This window comes from Rhinolophus ferrumequinum, assembly GCF_004115265.2.
Source record: "Rhinolophus ferrumequinum isolate MPI-CBG mRhiFer1 chromosome 5 unlocalized genomic scaffold, mRhiFer1_v1.p scaffold_110_arrow_ctg1, whole genome shotgun sequence".
NCBI lineage: Eukaryota > Metazoa > Chordata > Mammalia > Chiroptera > Rhinolophidae > Rhinolophus > Rhinolophus ferrumequinum.
The window spans coordinates 8,300,505-8,305,984 of NW_022680355.1; the positions used below are offsets into that span (position 1 = coordinate 8,300,505).

Genomic DNA, 5,480 nt, shown 5'->3' on the forward strand with positions numbered 1-5,480 from the left:
TCCTTTTGGAGTGGATTCTCCCCTGCTACAAAGCCTCATTGTACTAGCCCCCACACACCCTTGAAAAAAGACGTGCCTGACTGTCTTTCACAACTGTCATGAATCATTTTTAGTTAACACTACAATATTTGAATTTTTAATGATTACTCGGTAAATAATACATACAAGCGTAGACTTTTAAATTGTCTTCTTAAATTAAATTCAGAGGGAATTTAAAAGTAATCACGATATTAATGAGTTTCATATAGGGTGCTGTTATAACAGTTTCATATAGGGTGCTGTATATTGTTGACAGGCAATATACAGCTGAGGTTGAAACATGCAAATATGACTCCATCTATGTGTGCAGGTAACTTAGTGCAGAAAAGTGATCCAATGAGAAGGTTGCTTTGAGAGAAACTAAATAGTAAGATTAAGATATAGAGTAAAAGCTAGAGAGCCTGGCAGGTACACCTTCACTGATCAGATGCAAATTTGCTTGAAAAGGCTTAGACCTGGGATACAATTACATGGAGAGATTTTTTAGATGGCTGTGCAGAAAGTCATTTTACCCTGGAACCCAGGCCTGAATAATCCCAATGGTGAGATTTAGTGGGACGAACCAGTTCGTTTTAGGGAATGAATGTTAAATTGTTTCAAGATAGTTCAAGAAATGTATATAGGAACCACAATTTTGCAAATATTTTGTATCTCAAGATTTTTTTACTTCTTTCTAAAGTGTTTTCGTTTGTTTGTTTGTAAGTTTTTAATTCCACATGGTTGGCTGACTGTGCTTTAAGGCACTCTCAACGGAAAGAGGCCTTTTAAGGTTGTTATTGATAGTTGTTAATATTTAGTGTTTACTTTTGATTGGTTAAGTACAATACTAGGCAATTTTATGTGTATTGTTTCCTATAATCCACAAAACACATGAGGCAGATGCTAATATTAAACTCATGTCAATCCTCCTGACAGCGCGATGAAGTGATTTCTATTATGAGGTCCATTTCACAAATAAAGAACCTCCCGGAGGATGCATAGCAAGTAAGCGGGCAGAGCCAGGGTTTGGACTCACGTTTGTTTACATTCCGAGCATGAACACTTAATCATACTACTTTATCTATGAGGAAATACAAGGAAAATGTTCTTGAGAGGACAGCCTCAGGAAGGAAAACCCCTAATCACAGAAGCACGAGGTCAGTGAACCTTAGAGATCTCTAGACTAACTTCCTCACTGTCCAGATAGGGAAGTTGAGTCACACAGCTCTTAGTCACATGTTTAGTAGCTGAGCCAGAGCATGGAACCAGGGTTTCCAGACTCACAGGCCAGTGGTTTTCCATTTGTCTGTATACTTTAGATATTTGTGTGGTGGCGATGGAAAGTGTATGGAAACAGGAGAATATGTTTTTAAGCCCTCCATTGGTGGTGAAAGACACATCTTTTCTTTATAAGCATCATCAGTTCCCAATCTCTCACTCTTCTCTCACTATGTTTAACTTTGTGGTTCTCTGAGCAAGAATTCCATGTCTAAAGTTATTAGTTTAGAGATAGACCCATCATCTTAAGCATTATTTTTAAAATTTCTAAGTGTATGATCTAGGCATAAAATGCTTGTCTAAGAGCGAGCTGTTGCCATGGCACCCCAGGCAGCATTCATGGCACACAAACATCTTCTTAATATAGTTTTTCTAATAAAAATAGAAAGCTGAGAGAGCAGTGAATTTAAGTAGAGTGAAGGGATTGAAAAAAATAAAGCATACTTTATTGTGTCTTACTGTCTTTGATGCCATTGTTTAAACTCTAGTCACTATCACCGTCATCGTAGGTAATCATAGTACTGGCATTTGCCTCTGTTTATGTGGGTGTCTTAGGCCTGTGTTACTGTTAGCTATAAATAGATGATCCTCAAAACTACTTATGGATTAGCGATACAGGGCCACTACTCAGTCACTGAACAGGCGTGCGTTGTTTTATCAGGGGTGCAGAATAGAATACTACAGACTGACTGAGCAAAAGGACCTTAAAATCACCTAGCCCAGACCCTTCAACGCAAGCGTGGGCGTGGACGTGTGTGTGGGCGTGTACACACACACACACATCTATTTGTACATGAGATGAAAAGATCCCTAATTGCATCACTGAGTAGTGTGTCCTTTTAGAAGCCCCTCTACAGAGTCCTCAGGATACAGTTCTGGGGAAGATAACAGTAATCCCTAAATACACCCAATGAATACAGGTTTCTCTCCTGTTGTTTGCTGTTGCAGTCCCTCATTTGTTACCCTTGAGAACTAAAAAAAAAAGAGGAGGGCCAGCCCAGTGGCTCAGGCTGTTGGAGCTCCGTGCTCTTAACTCCTAAGGCTGCCGGTTTGATTCCCACATGGGCCTGTGGGCTCTCAACCACAGGGTTGCTGGATCAACTCCTCGAGTCCCACAAGGGATGGTGGGCTGCACCCCCTGCAACTACCAATGGCAACTGGACCTGGAGCTGAGCTGCGCCCTCTACAACTAAGACTGAAAGGACAACAACTTGGAAAAAAAAAAAAAAAAAGTCCTGGAAGTACACACTGTTCCCCAATAAAGGAGTCTCTGACATTCAGAAACTGTCCTGGCATTCACAGCTAGGTCATGTTATTCTGTTCTGATACATAAAGAATCTCACAGAATATCAAACTTAGACAAGGTCACTTTGAGACCGTAATAAAAATGAGACAAAGCAAGGCTGCTTCATCATGTCGTCTAAGCACAGACAGACCAGGCCACTGTACATCCCACAAACACCAAACTTTCCCCTTTTGTACTAAATTAGTGACTGCTGCTGCTTCTGTGCCTGATCATAGAATTGCCCGCACTTTCTCACAGCTTCCAACCTGCAGCAAACCCCCACTTCCTTAGGCCCTCTCCCAAATAAACCAGCCAGCTCTTCCTGACACCCTGTCACGGTGACACGCCACAATTACACCTGGTGTCTCCTTGCCGCAATTAGGAATAAACCAACTGGTTCAACTACAGGTGTGTTTCTGGTGGTTTTGGGCTGGAGGCAATTGACCTCCTCATAGCACGGATTAAATGCTTCCGCCCACCTCCCCCATACATGACTTATATTGCATTTTTAAAATATCACAAATAAGTTTGAGGAATCTCAAACATCTTGGTGTGTCTGTAGCTGGGCAACTTAGATCTTATTTATCAGCCTGATGAACTGTTCCTTTTTCAGAATCATAGATACCATCCCCAAATTTTCTAATATCCTTCTTTCTAACTGTTGTGGTTTGTTGAATCAAAGCAGCTGCCTTTGATACAAGTTTAATATCATTTCCTTCAAGAATTAACTCATCATTCTGGGCTTGAGATACTGAACAAGCAACACCTTACCTCAGCCAAACGCTGAGGATGTATTTTTCATGCAAAAAACTTCGGATTTTGACAAGAGAACCGTTCTCCTGAATGACGATGTTGATGGGGAAGTGAGCACACACAGACCTCATCTCATAATGGACGCCCAGGGTAACACCCTTGATCGTGTTCTGTACGTGGCCACAGATTGTGCGAATAGTAGCCAGTTCCTTTCTATTCCCCCATGATTTGTCAGCCCGGAGCCTCTTCTTTCTCTTTCCAAGGAGACTGAGTTCTGCTTTGATGTGACTGTAGTCCCTCCACAGGGTACCTCTGGGGCTCTTCACAGTAACTCTGCGTCCCTGCAGAGTGATGTCCACGTTTTCTGGAATGTCCGCTGTCTGATTGCTGAGAATGGTCTTCATCCTCGCAGTAGATGTAGCAGAGAGTAGATTCAATGTTTTAATTATTTTTTCTGTTTACATTTTCTCCTATCTCTTCAACTAGACAGTGAGCTTTCATGGGACAGAAGTCATGTCTGTTCTGTTCTCTACTATATTCAAAGTACCTGTTCTTTATCTGGAATATAGTAGATGTTCAATATTTGCTGAATACATGAATGTGGAGGAAAATTGGGACTGACTTATATTTCTTGGATTCCTCACATCTCTCCTGTATATCAAGGAAGTGGGGAGGAACTTGCCTCTCATAATTGCTAACATACATTGGAAAATGTATGTAAAAGCATTTTGTAAACCATGTTTATTCTTATCTTAGTGGCAATGAAAATCACCCTCCAAAGTTTGGATTTCAACTGTTCCTAACAACCACTGTGAAGACGTTTGCTTATTTTCCCTTCCTATATTCTATTTCTTTTTAATGATTTATTGTTTTGCTCTCTGATTACAAAAGCAATACATATCTATTTTGGTATTTGAAAACTTTGGGAAATGTAGATGAATATAAAGAGAAAAAGAAACCCAGGTCCTAGTCTCAAAGCAGGTTTCCTTCCCCCAAATTTAAGTTTGCGTCATGTAATGGTTTGGAGATTAAGACTCAATATTTAAATATTTGGAGATTTAAGGAAAAACGCAAATTATTCCATTGTGTATATACCACATCTTCTTTATCCAATCATCTGTCGAAGGACACTTTGGTTGTTTCCATGTTTTGGCCACCGTAAATAAAGCTGAAATGAACATCAGAGCACATATATAATGTTTTCAGATTTTTTGGGTGAATAACCAGGAGAGGGATTGCTGGGTCATACAGTAATTCTATTGTTAACTTTTGAGGAACCTCCACACTGTCTTCCATAGTAGCTGCACCTCAGCCATAAGAAAACATGAAATAGTGCCATTTGTGACAACATATATGGATTTTGAGATTATTATGCTAAGCGAAATAAGTCAGACAGAAAAAGTTGAGAACCATGTGATTTCACTAGATATGTGGGATATAAAACTGAAAGCAACAAAAGAACAAGACAAACAAATAAAATCTCATAGACACAGATAATAGTTTAGTGGTTACCCGAGGATAGGGGGAGGGGATGGCAGATGAGAGTAAACGGGATCAAATATATGGTGATGGAAGGAGAACTGACTCTGGGTGGTGAACACACAATGTGATATATAGATGATGTATTACAGAATTGTACCCTTGAAACCTATGTAACTTTACTAACCATTGTCACCCCAATAAATTTTAATTAAAAAAATAAAGAGCAATGCAAGTTATGTGAGGTGGTTGAGAAAGAAATTTAGGGAGGTATTTAGTGCAGGAACCCAGGAACACTAGAGTCCTGCCCTGCCAATCAGCCCATGAACTTTTCTGCTCCTCCCAACTTGAAGAATGGCCACAGGAAACAAGGTTTTTCTCTGTTACTTGTGCCTGGATAAAGCTGGGTTCAAGTTTGGAGTTAGGCTAGAGCAATCCAATGGAGAGAGTGGAGGGATGGGGAGGACAGGAATGGTGGTGGAGGGGTGGTTCTTGTGGCCAGGCTTACAGTTCAGAAACTGTTAGACAAGGTTCAGAAATATATAGTTTTTTTTGTTTTTGTTTTTTTTAAGGCAAAGATGTTTATAAAATATTTGATGGTAAAGTTTAACTTTTTTTTTTTTTTTTCCTCATACATTTGATCCCCCTCACCCTCATCCCCCACCCC

The 5,480-nt window shown here is 40.1% G+C and overlaps 1 pseudogene; it reads right to left on the reverse strand.

The window, feature by feature from the left end:
• Positions 1-3,159: 3,159 nt before the first annotated feature.
• On the reverse strand, positions 3,160-3,738 carry LOC117019230 (60S ribosomal protein L9-like; annotated as a pseudogene).
• Positions 3,739-5,480: the final 1,742 nt, after the last annotated feature.